Raw genomic sequence first — 14669 nt, 5'->3', positions numbered from 1 at the left:
AAGATCCTTGTTGCATACAAACATGGCAGACTGTTAAAAGTAGCTGATCTGATTTTAGCTGGACGTTGTTCATCTTGGCAGAAGATGGACCTTAAAAGATGAGCACACCAAGCCAATTAATGACAACTGACTGCTGGTTAGGTGTCCCGGCTCTCAGGATTAGACAGAAGTGTGGAGTGGTTAGAGTTAGAACAGGGTGATAAAACCCCCACTGCAATAAAGGAAGAAAGCAGACATAGCCAACTATGATGGTTTTGTGTAAGAACTACTACTTACAATGTGCAATGAGTTCTACAGTACTTGCTTTTATATTCTCTAAAAACATTTGTTATCTCAGATGAAGCAGAAAAAGATGTGATTTGGTTGAGGTTTCTTTAGAGAACAGCTGCAACAAAGAACCATGTAGTAATAGCAGAGGTTTGTGAACAACACTGATGGGAGTTCTAGTAATGTATGCTTTCAAGCACATTTACAGTCATTTTCTGACCCTCTTTATACTGGAAATGTAAATGTTTAGATTTTTTTTTTGCATTATTTGTCCAGAAGAAAGAATATGTTGTACGTACATGAACCTGCTAAGTGAAACGCGTGACCTTAATCCAACTAAGCTTGTGTTTCATTTTCTCAAAGCAATACTGAAGGCAAAACACCCCATAAATATGCAGGAACAGCAGACAGCTATGGTAGGGTCCTGGGTAGAGTATCATGACTGCAAAAATAAATAAATGAGTATATGGTGATATCTATGGGCTCTGGACTTAAAACGTTATATCATTAAATATTATTATATAATCTGGTGGATCTTATTGGAATTACTAGTTTTCTAAAAATACAATATTTATTATTAGATATATACACTGTTAGTGTTTCACATGACACAGTAGAGGCAACTGTAGTATTAAGGAGAAATTTAATAAAGAAAACCAATGTGGTGCAGTTCACTCCTGTACACTTAGCTGATGGACAACAGTGTGTGTGCATGTGTGTATATGTGTCCTAGCTGCTGCCTGAGTCCTTCATCTTGGCCATGGCTCTTATTGACTGTATCGGAGGCCATAAATCATTGTGTGTGTGTGTGTGTGTGTGTGTGTGTGTGTGTGTGTGTGTTTGTGTATATGGCCCAGTGCCTCTCTAGATGTGAGCAGCAGCACACAGCAATCTCAGGTCAGAGATTCAACAGAGCGAGCAGCGTGTGCGTGTGTGTGTGTGTGTGTGTGTGTGTTAACTGTGACAGAGCAACAGTAGCCAAAGTGGTGGACGTGCCTTTGGATGTACCTATCTATTGGAACCTTCTTCACACTGATGTAAATGCTTTATACACCAGTGCACATTTCAATCACAAGGACATGAGGTCTATCCATACACACACACACCCTGCAGCAGTGGGTGTTCATTAGTTTTTTTTTTGTCTTATTTAACTGCACTTGGCAAATCTCTCTCCATCTTTTTTTTCTTTCCGACCATCTCTCCATTGGGGTGATGGTGGGTCAAATACAGATGCCAGCCAACTGTATCTGACGTTAACTGCCCTCCATTAGCATTTCCTAGAGTGCTACTGGAGTGAGCAATCAAACGAAGCAGTCAAGCAGATGCACCGCGGGCAGCCATCACATGTGTGCACACACAAATAGACACACATACATAGATCAACACACAGAGACAAAGATACAGTCATGGACAAAGTTATCTATGACACTAGTGGAAAACAACAGTGTTGACATTTCAGACTTCCAAATTGCTGGGTGTCAGTGTGAGGGTGCAGAAAGGTCTGCAGCTATTACTGAGTTATAGAGATGTGACTGTCAAAAGACCTACTGTAGAATAACATAAACACTGACCACGGTGACAAAATGACATTTTGAGCATATTCACAGGTTGGTCTTTTTTTTAATAATAGCATGACAACAAGAGTATAAGAAACTCAAAATTTGAGATATCGTCTATGAATTACTCAGATGCTGCTTTTGCATTGTGTGTTTTTTTTTAACTAATGAAAGTGGCCTGGACAAAAATGATAGCACCATTAACGTAATATTTTGTTGACCCAACCTTCTGAGGCAATCACCAAAGCAAGCAATTTCTGTAACTCTCAGTAAAACTTCTGCACCTGTCCACAGGCATTTCGGTCCAATCCTGGCGAGCAAACTGCTCCAGATGTCTCAGGTTCAAAGGGTGCCCTTTCCAGATGGTATGTTTCACTTTGTTGGTTTTTCTTTCTATAAAGGATGGGTGCTAATATTTTCGTCTACATCTGTATGAGAATGTAAAAGTCTCACTTTGGAGAGTAAACTATAAGTCTTTTGCATAGAAGTTGTCTTGACTTTCTCCTTGGGGAATTCTCACACAGAATTACTTTACATCAACATTGTAGTTATATAATTTCTGCTCATTTTGTTGTTGTCCTCCTTAAAATATATTTAGTTTAATGATTGTAGCTGTACAGAAAGCTACATTTTTAAGAGCTTGAGAGATCTTTGATTAAAGATGCTCCTCTGTTTGACGAGTGGGCTGTGGAGAGGATGTTTGCTGTTCTCCATTATGTTCAACAGCTTGTTCAGCATCTTCCTCTCAACAACTTGCTCCAAGGGTTCAAGTGAAGTCCCCAGCACAGAGCCAGCCTTCCTAATCAGTTTATTTAGTTTGTTGCTGTCCCTGAATCTGATGCTGCTGCCCCAGCAGACAGAAGCAACATTGCAATGGCTACAATAGACTGGTAAACAACTTGTTGCACATATAAAGGGACCTTAAAAGCTAAAAAGCTTCCTCAAGAAGAACAGTCTGCTCAGCCCTCTCTTATACACAACCTCTTTGTTGCATTTCCAGTCCAGTCTGTTTTCAAGGTGAACTCCAAGGTATTTGTACATCTACACCACCTCTACTTCCTTCCCAAAATGGAGACAGTGTATAAACTGTGTTTTCCTCAGTCCACAACCACCTTGGTCACATTCAAGGTCAGGTGATTGTTTCCACACCACTTTACAAAACAGTCCACCAGGCCCCCTCGCCACCACTAATACACCCCAAGACTGCAGAGTCAGGACTCAGTCTTGTACTGAAAGCCAGAGGTGTACAGGGTGAATAAGATAGGTGAGAGGACAGTCCCCTGTGGTGCCCCTGTGCTGCTAATCATTAGACTCACAACCTTGCACCCGTACAAACTGCTTCTATCTCAGAAGGGCAGACTGAATTGTATTAAACACACTAGAGAAGTCACAAAACATGAACCTGAGGTCTCAAATAAGTCAGTACCAATCTATCCAGAACTTTCATGAAGTGTGAGGTGATGGCAACTGGTCTGTAATCATTTAGGATGGTTGGAGTTTAACATTTTGGCAGTGGCACAAGACATAATGTCTTCCAAAGCTTTGGCACACACTCTTTTCTCAGGCTGAGGTTGAAGAGTTTCTGTAGGTTCTGTAGAACAGCACAGGCAAAAAACACACCTTGTTTATCAACAACTTTGACTCAGAGTTTGATCCGCTTTGAATCGCCAAATCTGGTATGCACCTTTGTCCAGGAGTTAATGTAGGCACTGTTGATGAGTCCTCTAATCAGCTTATCCACACCCTTCGCTGCAACACCTCAGCTATGTGCTTATGGGACACAGTGTCAAAGGCTTTTGCAAAGTCAATGAACACCATGGACAATGGCTGGAGCCATTTAATAAACCCTTTTGCTGTGCACGGACAGCTCCGTCAGACTTCCCAAGATTGGAAACCTGAGATCATCAACCCGATCACACCACAGAACCACCTCTTGAGGTGACTCTTCTGCACTCTTGACACACAGGTCCATGCCTTGCTCTCACATTCAAGTTGCAGATTATCACAGATCTTGTTATGACTACTCATTCTGTCCCTCTTCAGGGAGGCACACCGTCCAAAGATAGGCCTCATGGTCTCATGGTCTCATGCCTCATGCGAGACAGAGCAAGAGACTCAGTAGTAGCTTGGAGCTGGCCAATAATTCCTGAAGGCCGTAACTCAACACCACCTGTCAAAGACTACCTTTCTCCATGCTGTTTGTGGAGCTCTTGCACAGATCCATACCAGTGATTTACATTTACGTTTATTCATTCATTCATTCATTTTCCACCGCTTATCCGGGGCCGGGTCGCGGGGTAGCAGCTTAAGCAGAGATGCCCAGACTTCCCTCACCCTAGACACCTCCTCCAGCTCTTTCGGGGGAACACCGAAGCGTTCCCAGGCCAGCCGAGAGACATAGTCTCTCCAACGTGTCCTGGGTCTTCCCCGCGACCTCCCCTGCAAGGCGTCCTGGGGGCATCCGAAACAGATGCCCAAGCCACCTCAACTGGCCCCTCTCGATGCAGAGGAGCAGCGGCTCTACTCCGAGCTCCTCCCGGGTGACTGAGCTCCTCATCCTATCACTAAGGGTGCGCCCAGCCACTCTGCGGAGGAAACTCATTTCGGCTGCTTGTATCCGCGACCTTGTCCTTTCGGTCATGACCCCAAGCTCATGGCCATAGGTGAGGGTAGGAACGTAGACTGACCGGTAAATCAAGAGCTTTGCCTTTCGGCTCAGCTCCTTTTTCACCACGACGGACCGATACACTGACCCCATTACTGCTGCCGATGCACCAATCCGTCTGTCAATCTCACGCTCCCTTTTACCCTCACTTGTGAACAAGACCCCAAGATACTTAAACTCCTCCACTTGAGGGAGGATCTCCCCCCCAACCTGGAGGGTGCAAGCCACCTTTTTCCGGTTGAGAACCATGGCCTTGGACTTGGAGGTGCTGATTCTCATCCCAGCCCTTTCACACTCGGCTGCAAACCGCCCCAGTGCCTGCTGGAGGTCCCGGTCTCATGAGGCCAACAGGACAACATCATCTGCTAAAAGCAGAGATGAGATCCTGTGGTCCCCAAACCGGATTCCCTCCGGCCCCTGGCTGCGCCTAGAAATCCTGTCCAGCCCTGTCGGAGTCCAACGTGCACCGGGAACAAGTCTGACTTACTGCCGGCAATGTGAACCAAGCTCCTACTCCGGTCATACAAGGACCGAACGGCCCTTAACAAAGGGCCCTGAATCCCGTATTCCCGAAGTACCTCTCACAGGATGCCACGAGAGACATGGTCAAACGCCTTCTCCAAGTCCACAAAACACATGTAGAGTGGATGGGCGAACTCCCATGAACCCTCGAGCACCCTGGCAAGAGTATGGAGCTGGTCCAGTACGGCCCGAAAACCGCATTGTTCCTCCTGGATCCAAGGTTCGACTAGCGGCCTAATTCTTCTCTCCAGCACTCTGGCATAGACTTTTCCAGGGAGGCTGAGGAGTGTGATCCCCCTATAGTTGGAACACACCCTCCGGTCCCCCTTTTTAAAAAGAGGAACCACCACCCCGGTCTGCCAGACCAGAGGTACTGTCCCTAATCTCCACACGATGCTGCAAAGGCGTGTCAACCAAGACAGCCCTACAACATCCAGAGACTTAAGGTACTCAGGGCGAATTTCATCCACCCCTGGTGCCTTGCCACTGAGGAGCTTACTGACTACCCCAGTGACTTCGACCAGGGAAATGGACGAGTCAGCCTCTGTCCCCAGCCTCTGCTTCCTCAGCAGAAGGCGTATCGACGGGGTTGAGGAGATCCTCAAAGTATTCCTTCCACCGTCCTACAATGTCCCCAGTCGAAGTCAGCAACTCCCCACCTCCACTGTAAACAGTGTTGGCAGGAGACTGCTTTCCCCTTCTGAGGCGCCGGATGGTTTGCCAGAATTTCCTTGAGGCAGACCGATAGTCCTCCTCCATGGCCTCGCCAAACTTCTCCCAGGACCGAGTTTTTGCCTCTGTGACCGCGCGGGCTGCGGCACGTTTGGCCTGCCGATACCCATCAGCTGCGTCAGGAGTCCCACAGGCCAACCAGGCCTGATAAGACTCCTTCTTGCTTCTAGCTTGACGGCTTCCCTTACTTCCGGTGTCCACCACCGAGTTCGGGGGTTGCCGCCGCGACAGGCACTAGAGACCCTATGGCCACAGCTCCGAACAGCTGCATTGACAATGGAGGAGGAAAAAATTGTCCACTCGGACTCAATGTCTCCAGGCTCCCTCGGGACCTGGTTATAGCTCTCCCGGAGGTGGGAATTGAAGACCTCTCTGACAGAGGGTTCCACCAGACGTTCCCAACAGACCCTCACAATACGTTTGGGTCTGCCAAGTCTATCCAGCTTCCTCCTCCGCCACCGGATCCAACTCACCACCAGGTGGTGATCAGTTGACAGCTCAACCCCTCTCTTCACCTGAGTGTCCAAGACATATGGTCGGAGGTCAGATGACACAACCACAAAGTCGATCATAGACCTCCAACCTAGGGTGTCCTGGTCCCACGTGCACTGATGGACCCTCTTATGCTTGAACATGGTGTTTGTTATGGACAAACTGTGACTAGCACAGAAGTCCAATAATAAAACACCACTCGGGTTCAGATCCGGGAGGCCGTTCCTCCCAATCACGCCCCTCCAGGTATCACTGTCATTGCCTACGTTGGCGTTGAAATCCCCCAGTAGGACGACAGAGTCCCCAGGCGGGGCACCTTCCAGTACCCCTTCCAGAGACCCAATGAAAGCCGGCCACTCTACACTGCTATTTGGCCCGTAGGCACAAACAACGGTGAGAGACCTCTCCCCTACCCGAAGGCGCAGGGAAACAACTATCTCGTCCACCGGGGAAAACTCCAACACATGGCAGCTGAGCTGGGGGGCTATAAGCAAGCCCACCCCTGGCCGCCGCCTCTTACCATGGGCAACTCCAGAGTAGAAGAGAGTCCAACCTCTCTCAAGGAATTGTGTTCCAGAGCCCAGACTGTGTGTGGAAATGAGCCAAACTATCTCTAGCTGGTACCACTCAACCTCCAACACAAGTTCAGGCTCCTTTCCACCCAGTGAGGTGACATTCCATGTCCCAATTGCCAGATTCCTTGTCCAGGGATTGGGTTGTCGCGGCACCTCTACACGGCTGCCACCCAATCCACACTGCACCGACCCCTGATGCGCCTTCCTGCGGGTGGTGGGCCTACGGGAAGGCGGTCCTACGTCGCTCCTTCGGGCGTGGGAGAGAGGCGCTCGCCTCCGTGCCCCAACCCCAGGCCTGGCTCCCGGGGTGGAGCCCCGGTGACGCCAATCCGTGCAACGTACCCGACCTTGATTTTTTAGTCATCATAAACGTCATAAGAGGTTTATGAACTGCTCTTTGTCTGGCCCGTCGCCTAGGACCTGTTTTCCTTGGGAGACCTTACCAGGGGCTTAAGCCCCCGGCAACATAGCTCCTAGGGTCATTCGGGCACGCATTGTCATTTACATTTACATTTAGTCATTTAGCAAAGGAAGATGCGGAAGAGTTCTGTTTTCAGCGTTTTTTTTAAAGATTGCAAGTGAGGTGGCTGAGCGTGCAGAGTTTGGCAGCTCATTCCACCATCGTGGGATCACTGAGCTGAAGAGTTTTCCTTGGTGTCGACTGTGTGGTGCTGGTACCACTAGAAGTCGTTCACCGGTTGAGTGCAGTGGACGGGAGGGGATGTAGACCTGAATGACTGAATTGAGATAAGATGGAGCTGTAGAGTTGACCACTCTGTAGGCAAGAGACAGAGCTTTGAACTAGATCCTTGCAGCCACAGGAAGCCAGTGCCAGTGATCAAAGTATGTCAAAGACAGCGTTGCTTTCGCTCCTTTCACCGATTCCTCTGGCCCTGTTCCAAAGGGACTGCAGTTGTTTGGACTGGATGGAGGCCCAAGCCACCACTTTAATGCCCTCATCCTCTAAATTACACATAGGCACTTGACTTTTTAGTAGGATGGCCGTTGCCAACCTCAAAAGAAAGAGACTGTCATCCTTACAGCTAGCATAGCACAGGCTATCGGCAATATGGGGCTCCAGGTGTAACCAGTTCTTAACACTCGTACGGAAGCCAAGGTAGTGATGTGCAGCTTTGACCTCCGCAACCTCTCTCCTCCATCAATTGCCGGAGGTTTTGAACATCATCCATTTGCCACCCAGAGGCCCCCTCTCACTTCTAGGTGTGACCTGCCTAAATCGGCCCACTGTAAGTACTGTTCAGCTTGCAATCTGTATAAGTGATTTGACAGACCCCTGTGGGAGGAGAATGTCTTTGAACATCGCTCACAACAAAACTACCCTCTTTTGGAACCTGGACAGCCACATTTGGGTGTATGACGGCTGGCCCTGGACAGGGAGCTGTAAGCCCTTACTGCTGAAGATGGACCTGAAGTTTGTGAACCTTCCTTACATTGGACAAAGCTAGTTTAGTGGTCACCAGTGTCTCACAATAGAACCTGCAACATGTGTGGCACATAAGTTTGTTGATGATGCATAAAATGGCATAGAACATTGTTACACACTTACACATTGTTTTTTTAGTGTGAAATTTTCCTTTCCTGTTAGCTCATAGCTGGGGTCACCACAGCAGAATATGGTCTACACACTGATTTTGCACACCTTTTATGGTGGATGCTCTTTATGATGCAACCCTCTACGGTTTTGCACTAGGCTTGGGAATGAGTGCTCAGTTTTGCACAACTTAACAACACAACTCACATTTTGGAGGTTCATTGTCTAAATTGGATAAGGATCTGCCAAATAACATAACATAATAATGCTAACCTGAGTCAAAACAACACTGTGATGTCCAGATGAAAGTCGGGACATCTCTAAAACAGTTGGTCTTGTGGGGTGTTCTCAGCATGCTTCTGGCAATTTTTTGGGATAATCATGACTGAGAATCTTCACATACAATATGTGAGAGACTCATGAGGGCATGAGGGACGCATGTGGAGGGTTAGGTTGGATCCCTAGAAAGATCTTCTGCAGCACAAATAGAAAAATGGTAGAAATAAAAAAAAAAACTGAATGCTGGCTAAGAACAACAACTGTCAGAACACAGTGTGCATTACATCTTCCTGCATACATGGCTGTGTAGCCACAGACCAGTCGGATCGCCCATGCAGAACCCTGTCCACTACAAAAGGCACCTACAGACATTCTGGAGAAAGGTGGCCTAGTCTAATGAATTACGCTTTCTTTGTGTGTCATGTGGATGATTGGGTGTGTCATTTAGAAAGAGGAACAACACTAAGATGTACAATGGGTGTGAGAAAATAAATACTCACATAGTGTCAATTTCACAACAGACATATTCTGTATACTCAGCACACCAGATGGCTGGCTGCACGTACTGCCATCATCAGCGTCGTACGGGTGTTGATTTTGGTGTTGTTGTATATGTATAATATCTAATTAGGTCTATATTATTTTTAACCCAGAAAATTAGCATCTCTTGGCATGCCCACATATAGTCCACTTCTACTACAACAATTTAAATATTAACATGTTAAGATTGAAAATCATTACATGTCAACCCTGATTCTATTTCTAAAACGTCAGTATTTGTTTTCTCACTTTTCAATCAAGTCACTAGCTCTAGCTTAAACGGTTTTGCTCTATACTGTTATTCATTCTCATAATTATTACAGCATTATTGCTTTCTCCTTTCTGCAGCTCTTTGCCCTAAATAACCTGCATTTTTAATATGTAGTCTTATTCAACTATAATGCTTCACTTAGTAAGTACAAGAGTATGGTGCTTGCAAACTGGTGTAAAATGTTTAAAGCAGGAAACTGTGCAGATTGATATTGGGCTATTTTAATCTTGAAATAGTAGGATAGAAATGTAGTTGTGGTAATGTATCAAATGTGTTACTCACGGCTAATGTGCTGGAGTAGATCTTCTGTTTCAAATGACCTAAATAAGAGAAGAAAGAAGAGATGGAGGAATTCTGGACAAGCTATATTACTTAATACAGTGAAAATGATTTTTCTCCAAGCAATACAAATGTCTTCTGTGGAAGCCTGGAAAGAGTCAGGGAAAGAGTGAAAGATGAATAGTTGGCGGCATATTTTACAAACCGTCTCCAACACTTTCTCCCTCTCTCTCTCGTCCCCTGAGAGCGAAGCTTTTGTATCACCTCTCACAATACTTCACTTGCTTTGCTGTCTGAAAACAGCACACATGAAGGATGAGAGAGAGAGAGAGCATGCCAGTGAATCCTCAACATCCTGCAGATGGACAAAGTGGGCAGATGAGCCTCTCTATCTAGGTATATGTGTGTGTGTGTGTGTGTGTGATAGAGAAAGAGAGAAGAAAAAGAAAAGAAATACACGATAAAGGGATCATGCTCATCCAATTTGTTTGATGCTTCTGAATTGTTGTAGTTTTTAACATGTGTAACATTTTAATGACGAAGAGTCTGCAGCTGTCTTAACGACTCTGTTAAGTTAGTGGTAGCTGGTGTCAGACAAAGGTTGTTTATGGGGGAAGATACTCCACTCTGTAACACCGCTATACAACCATAGCTGAGTGTTAATGAAACACGTGAAAATCCAACAGTCGATACAGCTGCAGATCAGTTGGTTAAGAAATTGACCACGTCAGTGTGAAGGAAGGCACTGGGCCAGAATACTTGATCAGGACATCTGTTTCATAAATGGCACATATACTAGGAGCAATTTAAGATGATTTGCATAAAGTTTTCTTGTAGTGGTCCAGACATATTCATAATAATTAATTACATTGCAAAACTATGTTTTGCATGGTATGCAATCATTTACTCGAATATGTTCTGATGCCGTGTGTTTTCTGAGCACATGACTTGTATGTTGTCAAGCAGAGTTGTGAGAAGTTGGTAGGGGTGGAACGTGTTCAAGTTCGTCATGGCTACTGTTATGGCTACCAATGTCCTGCTGCCTGAACCATGAACTTTTTATTCTTGTCATAGTACTGCACTGTTCTGAAAACAAATAATATTAATAGATTAAGAGTTTTGGCTTCTCAAATGTGAACACTAACTGTTTTTAGTTGATTTCTGTTTTTATTCTTACACTTTTGTAAATAAAACTTTCCCACAAGTGAAAGGGAATTTGAATATGCATCCAAATGCATTGGATATCCTAATGCTACATTTCACAGATGTGCAGATTCACTGATACTTTATGCAAATAGCAGAGTTTGGTGACTCCAACACACTAATGTCAAAGAAAGGAGAAAATTAGGACTATTTTTTTTAGAATATGAAAACCTGAGAGAGCCACTGTCCAGCTTGTTTTCCAACCATCCTTGCACTTACAGCTTCTGGTTACCTGGATCAGGTGTGTTTAGCCAATCAGCAGTAGGTAGGGCAGGGCTAGTTAGAAAACAAGTAGTATAGTGACTCCTGGGGACCAGGGTTAGTCACCCCTGCACTAGCGTATTAACCTTATGTTAGCAAAATGGCAGACTGATGACCAATAGTGTAATGCCTGGGGCATCATGCTAGTAGAGCTTAAAAAAGAACTAAATAAATCAAAGTGTTCTCTTCTTTGAGTGCTGAGGTTCAGCATTTCTTAGCTTTGATCCTTTCAAAATTTCTTTTGCCACTTACAAAAATAGCAATTATTAGACTCCAGAGTGGAAAAGTGGATCTGTATTAATTATAAATGGCTTTGGGCTTTCCCTGCACTGACCAGGAGGTCATGCTGTTCTGTTACAGAGATTCTACTGCATTGGAATTGATGTAGGTTAAAAAAAGAGGGTGGAGTGAAGGGGTATTTATTTATTGATTACTCAAGTGCAGGAAATGCCCTTAGTACATCTTTAAAAATAAGGTACACCAAGTAGGGAGGGCATGCAGAGAAGATGCAGATTTACAAAATAAAAGCAGGCTGAAAGCTAAAGATTAGGAGGGAAAATACCAGCTGATAAGTGAAATTCTTGTTCTTCCAGCTGCATATTTTATGGTGAAACTGAATGGAAAGAGGCCAGCTTGGATGACCAATCATTAATACACAGTATACCTACTGTATGTGCAATGTGTGCACATGTACAACATTCTTTGCCTGAGGGGCATGTTTAATTTCAAGTGGAGGGCTATCACAAAGATATCAGTGTTATAATTATGCAAAGGGTGAGTGGGGAAAAAAGAGCAAAGGAAAAAAAAAAAAGAATATTAAAGAAGAGTGGGCGTGTGGGTTGGGTAGAGGGTTAGGGAAGGTAATAAAGAACAAAAGAGGCCTGCTTTCAAGTTGGAGATGAGACGATTTGGCCAAATGAAGCTGTTTTCATCGTGGCCTAACCTGTGGCTGTCTTTCATCTCCTTTTTCCTTTTCTTCTTTTTGCTTCCTCTGTAGCAAAGGGCTCGATTATTAACTTTTACTCTTAAGTGCTGAAACGTTGCCTCTGTAATAACTTTATTTCAAAGCCACCGCATTTCACGTTTCAATTCGCCTGGTAGCACACTGAAGGTTTCTAATTGATATTTCCCTTTTCAGTAAGATTTCTCAAGGATGGCGATTAGAAGGTAAGACTGAATCTGAACTGCATGTACAGATGTCATATGTATTATTTTTTTTACAAAAGCATTAAACAGGTAAACCAGGAAAAAAATATGTATACATATAATCAACACAGTAAAGTAAAATAAAACACTATACTATATATACATATAATTAACCAAATGTAGGTATAATGCATTAATTTAGACTGATAATGAGTCATAGATGTTTGTTTTGTGTATGTCCTTACATGTTTTAGTATTATTTATTAAAATAATGACATAACATAAAACTATTTACTACCAGCACATCATGTTAACATGTTTTGCATGGAAACCTGCTACATTCTACTCCCTGTTATTCCCACTGCTAAACCACAAACTACATCTGATTTACAGTGTGGTATGTGTGACTCTTTAGCAGTCGCCCATTTACTTTTTATGACTTGCAGAAAGGGAAGTGGCCCTCGATGGTAAGAATGTAGTAAGGTCACACTGGCACTTTTGTGTGAATGAAGGCAGATAATCAGCTGGAGTTCCACTAATTAGTTTCAACAGCATGTAGTTCCGATTTAGAATGTAGTTCCTTCAAAACAACACTGTTAATCAATCCCACTAAGGCATACTGAATGTTCCCAACAGAATGGTTAACAGTAATTTCATGCTCTGAAAGTAGAATAATTAATGTTTTTCACAATGTGCTACAATGCATGTTCTTCCACAGCATATCAATGTTTTACAGCTGCCAGGCAACCATGGTTTTCACTACATGCTAAAATCCTATGAGAATACATAAACACTTGACCCCTAGAAACAATGCAACCTTACCAGTTAAATATGCCTGCTAGGGCTAAAGTTTGCTAAGTATTCAAGAAACGTAAAGCACCATTTACAAGAATCCCTGATAAGCACATCTGATTAATTTCAGTTTCATTTTGCCAAAGTTCACCACCAATATTCATCAGACTTCCTTTCATGTGCTTTGGTAACGCTTATTCTTAAAGTTCTGAATCATTTTGTGAGCAATCGTTTCCTTCTTGAATACTGTAGAGGTTAACATGCAACATGTAACACTCTGATCAATTGAAACACCCATTTCAACAGATAAACCTTGTTCCAAGTCAGAAGTGCTCACGTACTTATTTTTCAATGTAAGGAAGTTGTACATTACTTCTCTCCCTTTCCAGAGGAAATGTCACAATATGTGTCTTCCACTATGTCTAGACATACAGTAGTAGTCACATAGACAAGATAGATTTGGTGTCCACACTAGGCACATGTTCACTTGTGCATTAAAAGCACTTTCTTATTGTCCATATACAGTAAGGCACAACAAAACAACTGTAAACACAACTTGTTTTGTTTTTTGTTTTGTTTTTTTCACTCTTTATTGGATATATGAATATTAAATTCATATATGAATATTAATGAACCTAGTAGGTTACTTGTGTGGTGTACATAAAATGGCATAGCACACATCAAATTAAATAAGGAAGCACTTGGAGTGGCTGCTTGGGTCAGCTAAGCACAGGACTTCCCGCGGAAATTATGTTCAGTGTGAATTTGTATCTATTATTTTCTAACCATGAGTAAGTGATGTGATGCATGCAACATAATGTTAATAAAACAGTTATTTTAAGTTAAGTCATGGCATTTAAACTAAATGTAATCATGTTTCTTTTGCTCCTAAACCTAACCAATTTGTCTTTATGATGTGTCTTTGAAGATATGTCATGCCCAGTTTTGCTGATGGCAACAAAGGGGTGCAATTTCAACAGGTCTGCTGTCACAAGGGCAGTCCTTGAAGAAATACTGTTACCTTTGTATAATAGGGAATGGAAAAACAATGTATATGGTAGTATATCTTGGATAACCTGTTTGAATGCTCCAAGAAGCCACTTTTATTTCACAAGCAGAAAACTTTCCTGCATAAAAAATGTATCTAAAAAATTATCGTAACCAGACAGAGTAACAATTATAGCATGACTACATATTTTATGTCCTGCATTTGCTTCAAGTAATTTTCATTCTCTAAACAGGACAATATGTTAATCAGTCAGTTACTGACTTGATCAATATTTCCTCATGCAGACTCTCTTTCAGTACCTTCAATGAACGAATCCATCAAATTACTACATTCAATTACTTTATTACATCATGTGCATGGAGAATGAGAATATTCAGTAAGTATGTAAGTTCATCCAATTTCCAATTACTTTTGATTAACTGTTTTTAATAGTTTATCATTTTAAATGTTCACTTTTTTTTTCTTTCTTTCTGTCTGGCTTGTCTGGCAAATTGTGTGCACCTGACTGTTGAAAAAGGGGGATGTCTA

The 14669-nt window shown here is 43.4% G+C and overlaps 1 protein-coding gene across 2 annotated transcripts in view; it reads right to left on the bottom strand.

Moving 5' to 3' along the window:
* LOC113152665 (inactive N-acetylated-alpha-linked acidic dipeptidase-like protein 2) overlaps positions 1 to 14669 on the bottom strand; it is a 385573-nt gene that overhangs the window by 324193 nt on the left and 46711 nt on the right. The window contains exon 2 of one of the 2 annotated variants that reach the window (XM_026346046.1): positions 9734 to 9771. The exons of the other annotated variant lie outside the window; for it this stretch is intronic. The gene's annotated coding sequence lies outside the window, so the exon portion shown is untranslated. The remainder of the gene's footprint in view (positions 1 to 9733; positions 9772 to 14669) is intronic. 2 annotated transcript variants of the gene reach the window in all.

The sequence above is a fragment of the Anabas testudineus genome, chromosome 4, assembly GCF_900324465.2.
Source record: "Anabas testudineus chromosome 4, fAnaTes1.2, whole genome shotgun sequence".
NCBI classification, from domain to species: Eukaryota; Metazoa; Chordata; class Actinopteri; order Anabantiformes; family Anabantidae; genus Anabas; species Anabas testudineus.
Note: the sequence above shows the minus strand (reverse complement) of the source record. Positions and strands in the feature narration are given on the sequence as shown.